The sequence below is a fragment of the Bufo gargarizans genome, chromosome 1 (assembly GCF_014858855.1).
Source record: "Bufo gargarizans isolate SCDJY-AF-19 chromosome 1, ASM1485885v1, whole genome shotgun sequence".
NCBI classification, from domain to species: Eukaryota; Metazoa; Chordata; class Amphibia; order Anura; family Bufonidae; genus Bufo; species Bufo gargarizans.
The window spans coordinates 453,005,103-453,023,779 of NC_058080.1; the positions used below are offsets into that span (position 1 = coordinate 453,005,103).

At 45.5% G+C, this 18,677-nt stretch overlaps 1 protein-coding gene across 3 annotated transcripts in view; it reads right to left on the reverse strand.

The window, feature by feature from the left end:
* The window catches only part of SMARCA2 (SWI/SNF related, matrix associated, actin dependent regulator of chromatin, subfamily a, member 2), a 299,308-nt gene that overhangs the window by 248,060 nt on the left and 32,571 nt on the right, over positions 1 to 18,677 (reverse strand). For 2 of the 3 annotated variants that reach the window (XM_044272612.1, XM_044272595.1), the window contains exon 1: positions 6,632 to 6,928. The exons of the other annotated variant lie outside the window; for it this stretch is intronic. The gene's annotated coding sequence lies outside the window, so the exon portion shown is untranslated. Of the gene's footprint in view, positions 1 to 6,631; positions 6,929 to 18,677 lie in introns of those variants that run through there. 3 annotated transcript variants of the gene reach the window in all.

Genomic DNA, 18,677 nt, shown 5'->3' on the forward strand with positions numbered 1-18,677 from the left:
GTCATTTATGGGTGGTTTCCATTATGTAAGCCTCTCAAAATCACTTTATAACTGTATTGGTGCTAAAAAAAAAAATGGTTTGGGAAATTTTGGTGAAAATGATAAAAAAAGGCTCTTAAAAACTTCTAAGCTTTCTAACGTCCTAAAAAATGAAAATGACATTTACAAAATTATGCCAACATATAGAAGACATATGGGGAATGTTGACTGATAATTATTTTACAAGGAATTACTATCTTTTTTTAAAGTAGAAGAATTCAAATTATGAAAAATTCACAATTTTCTAAAATTTTGGGTAAATTTTTGATTATTTTATAAATAAAGGTGAAATATGTTGACTCAAATTTACCACTGTCATGAAGTACAATGCGTCACGAGAAAACAATCTCAGAATGGCTTGGATAAGTAAAAGCGTTCCAAAGTTATTACCACAAGTGACAAATGTCAGATTTGCTCGATACTGAAGGGGTTAAATTAATATTTTTTTTTACCAGACTCAGCAGTGGTAAAAACGTGATGGGAACCCACCCTTAGGGCTCATGCACACAGCCAGGTTTGCTAATTGCGGATCCGCAAAACACGGATACCGGCAGAGTGTCTTTTTTTAATTTATTTTTTTACTCCTGCAGAAACGTCCTATCCTTGTCCACAAAATGGGCAACAATAGGACATGTTGTACTTTTTTTTTCTGGGCCGCGGAACGGACTTACAGATGTGGACAGTATACAGGTGTGCTCTCGACATCTTTTGCAGCCCCACAGAGAGAATTTTAGCTGCCGGCTGAAAGAGACGATCACCTGTTTAATGAGTAAACGAGTCATCTTCAGCACCTTCTACAAAGGCCAATTATCTGGAATAAGCATTTCTATAAGGCCTCTTGCACACAACCGTATGTATGTATGTTGCGGTCCGCAAAAACTGGTCCGCATAAAATACGGAATGCATCTGTGTGCATTCCATATTTTGCGGAATGGAACAGCTGGTCCCTAATAGAACAGTCCTATCCTTATCTGTAATGCGGACAATAATAGGACATGTTCTATTTTTTTTTGCAGAATGTAAATACGGAAATGGAATGCACAAGGAGTACCTTCCGTTTTTTTGCAGACCCACTGAAATGAATGGTTCCGTATACAGTCTGCAAATATAAAACGAAACAGACACGGAATGAAAGGCTAGGGCTACACAGCAATACCAGGATCGCTGGGTAGCGGTGATCCCATGGGATAAATGGGATTGCCGCAGCAGTCGCCAGAAATCCAATGCAACTGCTGTGGCGATCCTTTGCATTTCTATTGTATCACTGCAACCCAGCAATCCTGGCTGTGACATGGCTCGTGTGCCCGATGTCGCCGAAAGGTAAGGCCACACAGTGCGACTGACGCCCATGGCATAGCCGCACTGCGTTTGAGTACTGCCCGGCTGTATGGGTCGCAGTGTGGTCTAATTAAACGAATGAGAGAGCACTATTTAGTCGGTCTGTATTGTTAATGGTGATACAGTACTGTAGGTGCCATGTGGCCATTAACAATATAGACTGCTCTCATTAGTTTAATGCGGGACCCCACACAGCAATGTCACAAGCGCCATGTGGTCTGACCCTAAAATGCTTATCCCCCAACAACTGGCCTGATAAAGCCTCATTCACATGTCAGCGTTCCACAGACGTGCTGTACGCGTTCTCCACGGACAACACACGTCCCCATTCATTTTAGGGTCCATTCACACGTCCGTAGTGTATTGCGGATCCGCAATACACATGGCCGGTACCCCCATAGAACTGCCTATTCTTGTCTGCAGTTGCGGACAAGAATAGGACATGTTCTATTTGTTTCTAGAGGCGCAGACAGGAAGATCGGGGGCGCGCTCCGGAAATGCGGATAGCGCAAAGTGAATCTATGCTTTAAAAAAATATTTTTCAGCTGTTCAGTGTCAGTGAAACACGGATGCAACACAGACAGCAAAAACAAACACACAGATCCTTCATGGACAGCTTCACGGATGCATCACTGACCACCTGCTCACGGATTTGAGCACGGACATGGTCGTGTGATAGAGGCTTAATCAATCCATGTAAAAAGACTGTTAGGCCTCATTCACACAACAGTGATACCGACCTTTTCTCAGACGCCTTTCTGACAAGTGGCCTTAAAGGGCATTCTGTCACCAGGTTTCACCCCCGTCAGCTAAACATATGCTGATGTTCAGGGCCTCATCAGGATTCCTAATGTGGGCTTCTAAATGTGATCTGTAGCCTTATTTTGCTAAAAAACTGGTTTTACTAACTTGTCAATCAAAGAAATAAGGTGCCCAAGGGGATGTCAAGGGATGCAAGGTGCCGGCCGCACCCACCGCCGTTCGTGCCCAGCGACGCCTTTCCAGACTTCTGCGCCGCCTCCTAATCCGCTGTGCCGCCTCTCGCTCTCCCTCCTCCTCCTGCTGTAAGATCTCGCACGTGAGCACAGGGCTCTGCCTGATGCGCCCGTGCAGACTTCTCGATTTGGCTTCTTAAAGCAAAATAAGGCTACGGATCACATTTAGAAGCCCACATTAGGAATCCTGATGAGGCCCTGAACATCAGCATATGTTTAGCTGACAGGAGTGAAACCTGGTGATAGAATCCCTTTAAAAAATGGCTCCCTTGATTTACATGGATGCAGTTGCACCGTAAAAACAGGCAAAATAAGACATGTCCTATTTTCTTTGACGACCAGTATTCATGGACCATTGAAAGAACAGACATTTGAATAAACCCAGAGACTGTCATTGTTCTGAAAAGGGCTGTGCGATGGCAGTTTTAAAAACAAAATAAAATGCCATCACACGGCCAGTTTTCAGCGCCCTGTGAAGAAGGCCTTACTGTTTTCTACCAATAAGCACCTGTTTGTGACAAATCTCTTGAAAAGCTGATCTGCTACGTTGAGCTGAAAAGCCTAAATACCATCAGTAAAAAGCCCAGACCAGGCCACAGCAGAAATGGACTGGTGATTTGTTGTCTTAATATATGGCATTGTCATCTAAGAGGACAACCCTGAAACCCCTGATGTACAGCACTTCTAGAATTCCTCCTTGGTCCTATTCAACATGACAATATATACACTGCATGGAAATAGAATTTCTAAAAGTAAGGCCTATGTGCTGTTGTCATCCGTGTCACAGTCCTGCAAAAAAGATACATGTCCTATTCTTGTGCTTTAATTCATTCACCCATCCATGATGGATCCAGCAAAAACGCTGGTGTGAAAGTAGCCTAAGAATTGAGGTCGTATGACTGAGTGCACTGCCTAATAGAGCGGTTAAAATAAAATAAAACTTTATTAGAGATAATTATATAAAATACAGCTAGTCCCTCTCTTATTGTTCAGAGATAGGCTGATAGGACCAAAAGTCAGGGGTACAGTATATATATTCGGCTGTATCCCGGACTTCCGCCGCAGAGATGACAGACACGTTTTATGGATACACACAGTGGAATGTACTGCGGCCAGGTCCCTATTCAGATCGTGACAGCAATGGACCTAGCCTCTTTTTTTATACACTAGAGGCTCCGGTCCAGCTATCCCACCTTAAGCAGGGGTTCATTAGATTCCCCAGGGCTGCCCGGGAGTGTCTGTGTAGCTAACACCAGGGCAGATTACTGGAGGACCCCTTGCATAAGGCTACCTAAGGGTACTTTCACACTTGCTTTTTTTTTTTCCTGGCATAGAGTTCCGTCACAGGGGCTCAATACCAGAAAAGAACTGATCAGTTGTATCCCCATGCATTCTGAATGGTGAGCAATCCGTTCAGTTTGCATCAGGATGTCTTCAGTTCAGTCATTTTGACTGATCAGGCAAAAGATAAAACTGCAGCATGCTACGGTTTTATCTCCGGCGAAAAAAACTGAAGACTTGCCTGAATGTCGGATCCGGCATTTTTTTCCATAGGAATGCATTAGTGCTGGATCCGTCCTTCCGGTCTGCGCATGTGCAGACCTTTAAAAATTAGAAAAAAACTGATCCGGTATTGCAATGCATTTTTCTGAATGATCAGTCTGAAAAATGCCTGATCAGGATCCTGATCAGTCTGAAAAATGCCTGATCAGTCAGAAAAAATGACATGCGTTTGCATACAGTTTGCCTGATCAGGCAGGCAGTTCAGGCAACGGAACTGCCTGCCGGAATCAAACGACGCAAGTGTGAAAGTAAGCTAATCCATTCAGGATGCATCAGGACGTCTTCAGTTCAGTCGTTTTGACTGATCAGGCAAAAGATAAAACCGTAGCATGCTCCGGATTTATCCCCGGTGAAAAAAAACTGAAGACTTGCCTGAATGCCGGACCCATCCTTCCGGTCTGCGCATGCGCGGACTGAAAAGAAAAAAAGGTGAAAAAAATAAATGCCGGCTCCGTTTTGCCAGATGACACCAGAAAGACGGCTCCGGCATTTCAATGCATTTTTTCGACTGATCAGTCTTACTAATGCCGTCAGTTGGCATACAATTTGACGGAACTGCTTGCCAGACCACTCTGCAGCAAATGTGAAAGAATAAAAAAGAACAAGCAAGAAAAAAAAAGAACAAGAAAAATGGAATGCAAAGTTATTCACCAAAGTCTTGCAAGACTTCGGTGATGACGAATTTCACCTGGCTGGGGCCCATCGCTTTTAATGTTGTACGGAGAAGGGTCTGTCATGCATCACTCAACACTAATGACGGTATTCATTTTGCATTCCCCAAATTAGGTTGTGTGCATCCTTCATTTTTCGCGGGACTAGTTGTCAAAAAACACCATATTCTATGATTTGTGGGATGGCTGCACGACATCCATGTGCTGTCCTCATTTAGAAATGAAGAGGTCCGTGTGCAATCCACAAAAAACGCGGATCAGGCATAAACCAGAAATACAATTGTGTGAATGAGGCCTAGAATCATAAATCAAACTTTTCTCTATATACATTCTCATCTTTCCCATGATGTGTTGTTCTCCCTCCGATAGACCCACTGTTACCCATCATATTGGAATGATGTTCAAGGGGATAGCCTGGCACAAGAGTGTGGTGGGCAGTCATGGACTGCCAGTCACAGCGCTATAGACCGTTTACTGTTTTACGGGTTCAAGCAGCTTTACGTCACCAGAAAAGCTACAGCCTTCTCCATGCTCAGCAAGCACAGCGCCATTCACTTCTATGGTGCCGAGCTGCTCCTAGGTCATGTGACCGACGTACTTGACATCACTGACCTAGGAAAAGTTGAGAGACGGCTGCGGCACTACTACAAGCACCGGTGCCTTCTCAATCAGCTGATCAGCGGGCATCTGACCCCCACCAGATACTGATGACCTATTCAGAGGGCAAGAGCTTTTTCATTAGATCCAGGAATATCCCAGGTCACTGCCTAGGGCAGTGCTAAAGCCCACCCATTAGTGCCAGGGACATCCCCGGGATCACTGCTAGGCAGAAGCCTCCAACCTAGCACTGTATGTAAAAATGTAAACAGCTCTGAACCCAGACATATCCCCTTTGAAGGGCATCTGTCAAAAATTAGGTTTTAATATACGCAAATGAGCCTCTAGGAGCAACGTGGGGGGGGGGTTGCCTTTACACCTATAGGCTAGGTCTACACAACGACATTTGTCGCACAACAATTTTTATAATGTTAGTCTATGGTGTCGCACTGCAACACGCGACATGCTGCGACTGTGACCGTTGCAAAATAATCCATTTGAGATGGATTTTTTTGCGACACCATAGACTATCATTATAAAAGATGTCGCGCGACAAATGTTGCAGTGTAGTTGTGCCCCACCTGTCGCGCAGACCTAGCCATAGACTCTGCTCCCTCTGTTACTGCAGCGCCCTCTCCGCTTTGATTGACAGGACCAGGTGTGATCACCGTTACAATGCCCGATCCTTGGCATTGCAGAGCCTCTAGGTGTAATGGTAACGCCCCTGTTGCTCCTAGAACCTCATTTGCATATATTAAAACATCATTTTCCTCAGCAATCCGTGCACATGTGACCAGCACAGATGCCTTCAGCTGCCAGGTGTACATGTAACAGGTCGGCCAGTGTCATGGGTACAAGTCTGCTGACAGATGTCCTTTAACTTTCTCCACATGATAGATGCCATTTGCTGAAGAAGACCACCCCGTCTACACGATGGACATATGAAGAATAAAGTGCAAGCTCTTTAGCTCACACCAGGGCACCAACATGGAAGGCAGCTTGACTTTGCCGTGTGTGATGGAGCCTGCTGCGGCCATGTGACTGGGAAGTTGTGCTTCTCCCCCTCACACTTCAGGACGGCGGGGCCCGGTACGAGCACACGCCATGAGCGACGCCCGCAATGTCTCCCCGGCCGCCGTCATCTCTACTTTTCTAGAAAGCTCCAGAAAGTCTGAGAAGGCACTTGGAGCAGCCATTACGTGAGGCGAGGACACTGCGCAGCACCGGGCGGCGGGAGCCGGTGCTATCGGCCTCCACCGGGCTGCATTTGGGAAGGGAACCAGGGGAGCCATGTTTGTTCCCTCCCCCCGCGATCTCTCTGGAAAGTTTGTCCGCCCGATCGATCGCTTCCCTGACGGGGACTAGATTCAGGCTCGGCCACCGTTAGGAACACGAGTACAAGGCGAAGGAAGGAGGCGGGCTGCTTACCTGGTCGTCAGAGCCGGGTGGAAGCGGAGCGCTGTGTGGGTGTATATGTTGTGTGGAGGTAAAAGCTTCAGGGCCTGTTCCTGTTCCTCCTCCCCTCCGTCATGTCATCGTGATCAAACATGTCTGAGTGTTTTCCCTCTGACTTCCTGATTCGGCTCCGCTTGACAAATGCAGGCAGTGTGCGCACCAGGTACAGCGCCGCGCGCGGCTTCCGACCGCTCCGGAGTTACACTTTGTGAGCCTGCCCGCTGCCATAGACGAGCCCTCGCCTCACAACTTCATGGCTGCCTCCCAAGTTCCCTCACGGCTGCCAGCAGAACACGCATTATTCCTGCCCTCAGAGTGGTTTTAATGTTATGGCTGGTTCATTCGTGGTATTGGGGCTCATGCACACGACCGTTATTTTACGGCCATGTGCATTCCGTATTTTGCAGGACAGAAGAGCGGCCCCTAACAGAACAGTCCTATCCTTGTCCGTAAAGCGGACAATAATTGGTTAGGTTCAGTTTTTTGTTTTTAGTTTTTTTTATTTTTCTTTTCCAGCCCCATTGAATAGAATGGTTCTGCATATGGGACATAAAAATAACAGCCACAACAAAAAAAACACCTTTCTGTGCATGTAGGCTGTGTTATGTAGTGGCATAGGGTTGGTAGTGTGCCACACAAACCACAGCTGGTTACCAGGGTTGCCAACAAAAATTTGTTCCAAAATCACAGACAGCTAACATTTTTTTACGGAAAAATTGGAAAACTATAATTTTTTATATATATATATAAGGACGTATATATGTGTATGTACATTCCATGATCACTCAAAAACGCAAACCTCGCTTGCAACGAAACTTGGTATACACATCCCTTGCTACTTGGAAAGAAATCTTGTGGGGGGCACAGATCGGTAGGACGTACAGTTCCTAAGATATTCCCAAAATATGACCTGCATCAGCCAATACAAGCCTGCAAGTCTTTCTCCTCATATCCCAACTGCCATACACACGGTCACATGTCCCTTATCAGCCAATAGAAGCTCGCAGGCCCTTTGCAGACGAGCGTTCCTCCCGCAGCGAGTCCGCATCACAGCTCCCGGCCTGACCTCCCAGCACTGACGGGATTCACATAGCATTATATTGATTTATGATGCTATGTAACCCTTACAGTTCTGGAATGTATTGGATAACACTGGCAGTATTATGCCAGTGTTATCCAATACATTCCAGAACTGTAAGGCCCCTTTCACACGGGTGCAATGCGTGAGGTGAACGCATTGCACCCGCACTGAATCCTGACCCATTCACTTCTATGGGGCTGTGCACATGAGCGGTGATTTTCACGCATCACTTATGCGTTGCGTGAAAATCGCAGCATGTTCTATATTCAGCGTTTTTCACGTAACGCAGGCCCCATAGAAATGAATGGGGTTGCGTGAAAATCGCAAGCATCCGCAAGCAAGTGCGGATGCGGTGCGATTTCCACACATGGGTTCTAGGTGACAGTCTATTCACTGTATTATTTTCCCTTATAACATGGTTATAAGGGAAAATAATAGCATTCTGACTACAGAATGCTTAGTATAATAGTGCTGGGAGGGTTAAAAAAAATAAAAAAAGTTAACTCACCTTATCCCCACGATCGCCTAGTTCCCGGTCGGTCTGTTCTTTAGCTGTGGCTAAAGGACCTGTGGTGATGTCAGATCACATGCTCCATCACCATGGTGATGGACCATGTGATTGGAGCATGTGATCTGACATCACCAAAGGTCATTCAGCCCACAGCTAAAGAACAGACCGGGATCTACACGATCATGGGGATAAGGTGAGTTAACTTTTTTATTATTTTTAACCCTTCCAGCACTATTATACTAAGCATTCTGTATTCAGAATGCTATTATTTTCCCTTATAACCATGTTATAAGGGAAAATAATACAATCTTCAGAACATCAATCCCAAGCCCGAACTTCTGTGAAGAAGTTCGGGTTTGGGTACCAAACATGCGCGATTTTTCTCACGCGAGTGCAAAACGCATTACAATGTTTTGCACTCGCGCGGAAAAATCGCGGGTGTTTCCGCAACGCACCCGCACATTTTTCCGCAACGCCCGTGTGAAACCAGCCTAAGTGTAAGTCAAACGGATCCGTCCTGACTTACATTGAAAGTCAATCAGGGACGGATCCGTTTACAATTGCAACAATATTGTGTCAATGTAAACTGATCCATCCCCATTGACTTACATTGTAAGTCAGGACGGATCCGTCTGGCTCTGCACCGCCAGGCGGACACCAAAATGCTGCAAGCAGCCTTTTGGTGTCCGCCTCCAGAGCGAAATGGAGGCGGATCGGAACCATACTGATGCATTCTGAACAGGTCCTTATCCATTCAGAATGCATTGGGGCTAAACTGATCCGTTTTGGGCCACTTGTGAGAGCCTTGAAACGGATCTCACAGGCGGACCCAGAAACGGCAGTGTGAGAGTAGCCTAAAATGAAATATAGCCGTGCCCTTCTGCTAGTGAATGATAAAGATTATAAGTAATACATGTCTATAGCTCAGTATAATGATAAGAACTTATTACCAGCATTTACTGTCAGCTGTAAAATTATAAGAATTACCACCAAAATAATCTAGTCATGTACCACCAGCCTCAAAAAAATCACGGGCACATCTATTTTTTTTTCACGGACACAGGAAAAAAGCCGTCTATTTTTACGGACTATCCAGAAATTTCTGGACAGCTGGCAACTCTGGCTCTTGCATGAAAACCCGGCACAAAACTCATGCACATGGCCATTGCCACAAAATACGGATATCAGCATGCTGCACTTTTCTCAGTCCCTGTTAGGCATCTTTCACACAGGCAAGATTTCCACGCGGGTGCAATGCGTGAGGTGAACGCATTGCACCCACACTGAATCTGGACCCATTCATTTCTATGGGGCTGTGCACATGAGCAGCGATTTTCACGCATCACTTGTGCGTTGCGTGAAAATCGCAGCATGCTCCTCTTTGTGCGTTTTTCACGTAACGCAGGCCCCATAGAAACGAATGTGTTTGCAAGAAAATTGCAAGCAAGTGCGGATGCAGTGCGATTTTCATGCACGGTTGCTAGGTGACGATCGATCATTATTATTTTCCCTTATGAGATGGTTATAAGAGGAAATAATAGCATTAATACCTTAATCCACTTGTTTGCACAGCCCTGTGGTGACGTGTGGTGACGTCACTGAGCTCATCAAATGATCCATCACCTAGAAGAAGAAAAGGCGGGCTGCGCGAACAAGTGGAGTAAAGTGAGTTAAATAATAATAATTATTTTTTTTTTAACCCCTCCAGCCCTATTTTACTAAGCATTCTGTATTAGGAATGCTATTATTTTCCCTCATCACCATATGTTATAAGGGAAAATAATAAAATCTACACAACACCTAACCCAAACTTCTGTGAAGATCGGACACAGACTAAAAATATGGTTGTGTGCTTGAGGCCCAAAGGGGGTCATATTAATGTTTAACCCCCTGGAGCTGTAAACTATTTCAGTATTTTTCTCTCGTCTTCTGTTAGCCTGAACTTTACTTTTCTGTTCACATAGCAGTAAGAGGGCTCGTTTTTTGTAGGCTGAATTCACACGGGCGTCGCGTTTTGGCTCAGGATGCGTCCCGGGTGCATTGCGGCAAACCCGCGCAAATAGGTACCCAATTGCAGTCAGTTTTGACTGCGTACCGTTGTTCAGTTTTTATCGTGCGGGTGCAATGCGTTTGCGACTGTGGTACCCAGTTTGGGTTCGGTGTTGTGTAGATGTAATTATTTTCCCTTATAACATAAGGGAAAATAATAGCATTCTTTAATACAGAATGCTAAGTACAAGGTCAATTGAGGGTTAAAAAATAAATTAACTCACCTCCTCCAGTTGATCGCGTAGCTGCCGGTCTCCTGTTCTTTCTTCAGGACCTGTGGTGACGTCACTGAGCTCATCACATGATCCTATCACATAGTCCATCACCACGGTGATGGACCATGTGATGTGACGTCACCACAGGTCCTTTAGCCGGCAGCTCATGATTAAAAGTAGTAAGAAGAGATCGGCAACTACGCAATCAAGAGGAGGAGGTGAATTAATTTTTATTTTATTTTTTAACCCTTAATTGACCTTGTACTAAGCATTTTGTATTAAAGAATGCTATTATTTTCCCTTATAACCATGTTATAAGGGAAAATATTACAGTGAATAAAACTGTCATCTTAGCAACCATGCGTGAAAATCGCACCGCATCCACACTTGCTTGCGATTTTCATGCAGCCTGATTCACTTCTAAGGGGCCTGATAACGCACAATATAGAGCCTGCTGCGATTTTCACGCAACGCACAAGTGATACGTGAAAATCACCGCTCAGAACTCTCACCTTAGGCCCTTTTCACACAAGAAAGTTTTCCGCGCAGGTGCAATGCATGATGTGAACGCATAGCACCCACACTGAATCCGGACCCATTCATTTCAATGGTGTTGCGTGAAAATCGCAGCATGTTCTATATACTACATGCACACGACCGTATGTGTTTTTGCGATCCGCAAAAAAAAAAAAAGATGACGTTCCATATGGCATCCATTTTTTTTTGCGGATCCATTGTAATAATGCCTATCCTTGTCCGCAAACTAGAAAAAAATAGGACATGCACTATTTTTTTGCAGAGCAATAGAACAGACATACTGATGCGGACAGCACACTGTGTGCTGTCCGCGTTTTTTGCGCACCTATTGAAATGAATGGGTTCACATCCTATCCGCAAAAAAAACGGATCAGGACACAAAATACGGTCGTGTGCATGAGGCCTTATTCTGCGCCCTGGCTCTATAGAAGTGAATGGGGCTTCAGTGAAAAACGCATTGCATCCGGAACCAAGTCAGAATGCAATGCGTTTTTTCACTGATGGTTGCTAAGAGATGTTTGTAAACCTTCAGTTTTTTATCACGCGCGTGAAAAAGACATCAAAACGCAATGCACCCGCTCGGAAAAAACTGAATGCAATCTCAGACCAAACTGACTGAACTTGTTTGCAAAACGGTGCGAGTTTCTCTGAATGCATCTGGAGCCAATCCGTCATGCTCGTGTGAAAGAGGCCATAGGGCTCTTGCACACAAACGTTTTTTCTTTCCGCTTCCGTTCCGTTATTTTGGCGGACTGTATGCGGAACCATTCACTTCAATGGGCCTGTAGAAAATACAGACGTTACTCCATGTGCATTGCGTTTCCCTACATTGCCATTCTTCAAAAAAAGTAGTGCTTGTCCTATTATTGCCCGCAAATCAAGCCAATGGGACCGCAAAAAATACAGAACACATCCGTATGTCATCCATATTTTGCAGATCCATACTGTAGAAATGCTATGCCCAGCCCATATTGCTCATGTGTTTGGTAATTAGTTTCTGTATACGATCCACAAAAAACGGATCAAATACGGAAACCATATGGATATGTTTTGTGCAAGAACGGAAGAGGACTTAAATCAGAGAAGAAAAAAACAACAACTCGGATACGGAACAATAGATCAGTGAAAAACGGACCGCAAAACAACAACGGTCGTGTGCATGAGCCCTTATTCTGTAGATTGGTATGGTACCAATACCAGATTTATGGAGCTTTACTAATTTTGAGAAAATAAAAAAATTCCAAAAAAATTTGCTTTGTGTCATCATATTCTGATACCCATAATAAAACCTTTTTTTTATTTGTCGTGGATTTGTTTATTGGAGGAAAAGCTGTAGTTTTTTTTTTTTGGGGGGGGGGGTACATGTGACTTCAGGTACTTTAACACTTGCGTTGTTGGATTCCGGCAGGCAGTTCTGTTGCTTGACAAATGCATTGAAACACTGGATCAGTCACTTGGTACCGGATGCAGCATTAATACATTTCAATGGAAATTAATGCCGGCATTCCAGCAAGTGTTCTGGAATTTTGGCCGGAAAAAAAATACCGCAGCATGCTGTGGTATTGTCTCCGTCCAAAAACCATACAGTGACTGAAATGAAGACATCCTGATGCATACTGAACAGATTGCTTTCCATTCAGAATGCATTGGGATAAAACTGAAGCATTTTCTTCCCGTATTGAGCCCCTGTGACGGAACTCAATACCGGAAAACTTTAACGCAAGTGTGAAAGTAGCCTTCTTTAGCACTTTTTATTCCATTTTTGTCAGATGTGTTAGGTAAGCAAAAATGTAAATTCAGGCATTTTGAGTCCTTTCTAAATGGTGTTACCGTGTGGGATAAATAAGCTCATGTTTCAGTAATTTGGACAATTGAAGTCGATGGGGATTCTGCAGTCCTAGTAGGCAGCTCAGAGACGTAAGCCGTCAGAGTGCCATAGTAACCAGCTGACCCCCCCCCCCCCACGATTTCTGTCAGATGGAGCCCTCTCCCACTGACTAACTGCTCAGATGCCATGGTCGCTATTGACCACAGGGGCTGAAGGGCATTTGTATCTATGACACTGGCTGACCTGTTGTACGTGCGCTTGGCAGCTGAGGGCATCTGTGCTGGTCCCATGTTCATTTTCCCAGAGGAATTTTGGTGCATAAACATGGGAGGTAGCACTGAAGATTGCAGAGTGGCAGTTTAAATCCACAACTGCGCTGAAAAGGGATGTATCCGCTCTGTGATCTTCAGCGCTACTTCCCATTGAAAAGACTTTAGCGCAGCATCCATGCATAAGTTATGCAGGAAAAAAAACAAACACTGTTTGAATGGCCCCTAATGTTGCTCCCACGTGTTCATGTTTTTTATGCAGTTTTTGAAGCCAAAATCAGGAGTAGATTATAAAAGGGGAGAGAGTATACAGGATAGATACTATTTTACCTGTTTATTTGAGTCCATTCCTGGTTTTGGCTTTAAAAAAAACATTAAAAACCTGACTGTGTGGCAGCACCCTAACACAGCCGGCACCGGCCTCTTATGGCGCAGGCTCAGCTCCACACTGCTCCGATAATGTACAGCACATGTCACCAAGTGATTAAAAACAATAAGGCTCCATTCACACAACAGTGAGAAAAAAATAAATAAAAAAAAATGCCCAAACAGTCCGTTTTTAGCAGCCAATTTTTTACTGACGCCTTCAATTATATGGGTGCTGTTAGGCAGCAGAAAACGGACAAAATAGGACACCAGCAAGGAACTGTACCTGGTATAGAGCAAAAACAAAACCCATTTAGGGCTCCTACACACATGAGTTGGGCTTAACATTTATTTATCAATGATAAAAACACATGCCGTTTATAGAATGTCACGTGCATTTTTTTGTGACACTATTTGGGTACTTTCACACTGGCAGCAGGACAGACCCGACAGGCTGTTCACCCTGTCGGATCCGTCCTGCCGCTATTTCGACAGGACTGCCGCTCCGTCCCCATTGACTAATGGGGGCGGAGCTCCGGCACAGCAGTGCATGGCGAGAGGCTGCCGGACTAAAAAGTCAGACATACATTACTTTTAGTCCAGCGGCCTCTCACCGTGCTGCGCTGGAGCTCTGCCCCGTCCCCATTATAGTCAATGGGGACAGAGCGGCAGCACTGTCAGAGTGGGGGAAACCCCCCCACCGTGCGGTGTCAAAGTTTAAAAGGGGATCAGCCTGGCCAAAAGGAGTAATAAGGGAGCAGGTCACTCCTACAGCATGCCTAATATGAGCGGACCCCGATGGTAGGACGACTCATACTCTGGATTCCTAGAGACCCCAAGTCACCCTGGTAATCCCTCACCAAGGAGCAGGGAAGAGACAACGACCTGTTTATCCCAGTAATGGAGGAACAGGAGTCTCTATCTGAGGCCAGGCTGCAAGGAGAGGGGATCACATACAGCATAAGGAGATGGCAGATAAGCGAAAACAAGCACACACCTGCCACAGACACACTAACTGGAACCCGTGCTCTAGTGCTGCTGTCCACACCAACATTAAAGGACACAGCAGAAACCACACAGGAACCCAGGACACCATAGCTGCAATAACATGACAGGGGAATGTCTAGCAAACATGACACCAAACTAGACATACAAACACCCTGAACATAACCCACTCCATATAAATAGGGACAGGAAGGAAAGGAAACACCAGGATGACATTGATTACCACAAGGGTAGCCCTCACTGGACAGCTGAAACACCCTGGACTGGAGCAGAGCTCCAGCACCGACAACAGCTGAAGTACAACTGACTCCAGCCAGGAAACCACAGAAGATAAGCCAAGCGACCACACCCAGTCAGGGAGTTAACCCTTACAGCACCAGATAGAGGGAGGCTACAACTTAAAGGGGAAGTGCACACACAAGCATACTAAACCACATGTTACCACTGGCAACAGCATGCGTGGCAACCATGTCACGGCAATCACCCAGAAGGCCAAGACACTGCCACCGCATGCTCTCACAGCAACACTTTGGCGCGGGCAACCACAAGTGTGGCAACAGTGTTACAGCGCAAACCAAAGGCTGTGACACTCCCACCCCTCAAAGCCCCAAACAGGGGGGAAAAGTAACAGGATCAGTGTCAGTGCAAGGAAGTCTCTAAAAGACTGCTACCAGCCCCCGGAACCACCTAGAAACCAGGCAGCCAGCCACCATACAGCTCAGAGAGACCGCACTGGACACTGTGTCCACCTCAGACCCAGCTCACACAAGGTTGCTGCCAGCAAGCATTCCCAACCAGCACACCACAAGTGACAAAACCACTGCGACATGGACAAGAAAGAAGATTCAACGTCAGAGCAAGGAAGTCTCTCCAAGACTGCCGCCAGCCCCTGGAGCAACACATAGGAACCAGGGCGCCAACCAAACGGCCAGGAGAGACCACACTCAACGCTGCGTCCACCTCAGACACTGTTTATACCAGGTCGCTGCCAGCATGCATCCCCAACCAGCACACCACAGGAATGCATCCAGCACACAACACAAGCACCTGAATCACTGAGAAATGGACGAGGAGAAACGCAAACACAAGTGACGGTTCACACCAACAGTCACAGGGAACTGCACTGTCAACAGCATCTCACCTTTCACCCTCCAGAGGATAAGCATGTGCGCCAGAAAAATGGCAGGTGACATGCTGGGCCCTCTTCCGAAGGCTCCAAGCAAGGAGCCTTTGTGATAATACTGTCGCAGCGGGGAGTGGGGGAAACCTCCCCACCGTGCAGTGTCAAAGGGTAAAAGGAGATCAGCCTGGCCAAAAGGAGTAATAAGGGAGCAGGTCACCACCTACAGCATCCCTAATCCTCTCCCTGACTCCTCACCGTATGATCAGACCCCGATGGTAGGATGACTCATACTCAGGATTCCTAGAGACCCTAAGTCACCCCTGGTAATCCCTCACCAAGGAGCAGGGAAGAGACGACCTGTTCATCCCAGTAATGAAGGAACAGAAGTCTATCTGAGGCCCGGCTGCAAGGAGAGGGGAACACATACACCTATAGAGATGGCAGGTAAGCAAAACCAATAACCCATGCACTAGTGCTGCTGTCCACACCAACATTAAAGGACACAGCACAAACCACACCATAGCTGCAATAACATGACACCAAACTAGACATACAAACACCCTGAACATAACCCACGCCATACAAATAGGGACAGGAAGGGAAAGCGAGAGCATGACATTGGTGGCCCTCATTGGACAGCTGGCGCAGTGCTCCAGCACCAACAACAGCTGAAGTACAACTGACTCCAGCCAGGAAACCACAGAAGATATAAGCCAAGTGACCACACCCAGTCAGGGAGTTAACCCTTACAGCACCAGATAGAGGGAGGCTACAACTTAAAGGGGAAGTGCACACACAAGCATACTAAACCACATGTTACCACTGGCAACAGCATGCGTGGCAACCATGTCATGGCAATCACCCAGAAGGCCAAGAGACTGCCACCGCATGCTCTCACAGCAACACATTGCCACGGGCAACTGCATGTGTGGCAACAGTGCAAACCAAAGACCGTGACAGGCCCAGCGAAATAGCGGCAGGACGGATCCGACAGGGTGGACAGCCTGTCGGATCCGTCCTGCCGCTAGTGTGAAAGTAGCCTTAAAGGGGTTGTCCGCTTTTGTAATACTGATCACCTATCCTCAAGAGAGGTCAACAATATCAGACTGGTGGGGGCCCGACTGCTAGCTTACCCACCAATTAGCTGTTTGAAGAGTATGCGGCTCTCGTAAAACTGCTGTGTTCCCTTCACTGATTTCCTGCTCTCCATTGACATTGTAGCAATGTGTAATTACAACTATGGGGTCCCCATTCACTCCAATGGGACGGCTCCCTCCTATTCACTTGAATGGAAGGAGCCGTCCCATTGAAGTTAATGGGGGTGGCGAAGTTATAATTATAATGGTGGACACTGCAATTGAAGAGTGAAGAGAATGCGGCGCTTGTATGAGTGCTGCATTCTCTTCAAACATCTAATTGGTGGGGATGCTAGCAGTCGGGCCCCCACCAGTCTGATATTGATGAGCAATCCTGAGGTTAGGTTATCAATATTACAAAAGCAGACAAACCCTGTAACACGTGTGAATTGCATTTTTTCCCTATAAAGAAGGAAATGAAAGGGTTTTGACAAAATGTCATGAATACAAAAAATGTAGCCCAGTTGAGAAAAATACTAGTAAAAATACCAAACGTGTCCTGCATTGAAAATTGGAGTTGGGAGTTTCTCCCGCAAAAAGAAAATTGTAAAAAATGGCAAAAACACTATAAAAACTATAGAGGGAATTCATCTTAAGGATAATATTTGAAGTCAGTTTTGCTTGTGTTTGCGTACTTTGCAACAAATTTGTTTGATTTGGCGCATCTTTAAACCTAGCACTGGAGGGAGCTTGAGACTTCTTATAGATCGTCTTGATAAATACGGAGTGGAACTAATTAACATTGCTAACAATGCCTACTTCCCCAGACACTTTTTCAAAACTGGAGTGAATTGTGTAAAAAGACACAAATGGCGCTATTTTGTGACTTTTTTTTTAACCTGAATTTTGGAGTTGCAGGGCTTAATAGATTCCAGCCTTGTTACTTTGTTTTAATGTGACGTCCCAATATTGCAAATTAAAGCTCTAAAAATGTAAAAAAAAAATTTTTGATTAATCCACCCCTACTAAGGGCTCATGCACACAACGTTTTTTGTTTTTTTTTGCGGTCTGCAAAAAACTGATTCTCAAAACATACGGATTATGTCCATGGGCATTCTGTATTTTGCGGAACGGAACAGCTGGCCCCTAATAGAACAGTCCTATCCTTGTCCATAATGCGGACAATAATAGGACATGTTCTATTTTTTTGCGGAATGGACAAACGGAATGCATAGAGAATAACTTCTCACATTGAACGACACATTGAAATGAATGGTTCAGCATGCGGTCCGCAAAAAAACAAGAACGGGCACAGAAAGAAAATACGTTTGTGTGTATGAGGCCAAACATAAACCCTTAAAGGGAACCTGTCACCTGGATTTTGTGTATAGAGCTGAGGACATGGGTTGCTAGATGGCCGCTAGCACATCCGTAATACCCAGTCCCCATAGCTCTGTGTGCTTTTATTGTGTCAAAAAATCTATTTGATACATATGCAAATTAACCTGAGATGAGTCCTGTGTGTGAGATGAGTCAGAGACAGGACTCATCTCAGGTTAATTTGCATATGTATAAAATCGATTTTTTGACACAATAAAAGCACACAGAGCTATGGGGACTGGGTATTGCGGATGTGCTAGCGGCCATCTAGCAACCCATGTCCTCAGCTCTATACACAAAATCCTGGTGACAGGTTCCCTTTAAATCAGGCACAATGTCTTACAGCAAGCATGTCAAACTCAAAGGCTAACATGGGCCAAAAAAACAAAATTTAAGTTTATGTGGGCCGCATAAAAAAAAAACGCCTGGCCGTGCGGAGGCGTGCGGATCCGTCCAGACTTACAATGGAAGTCAATGGGACGGATCCGTTTGAAGATGACACACTATGGCTCAATCTTCAAACTGATCCGTCCCCCATTGACTTTCAATGTAAAAGTCTGGACGGATCCGTTCAGGCTA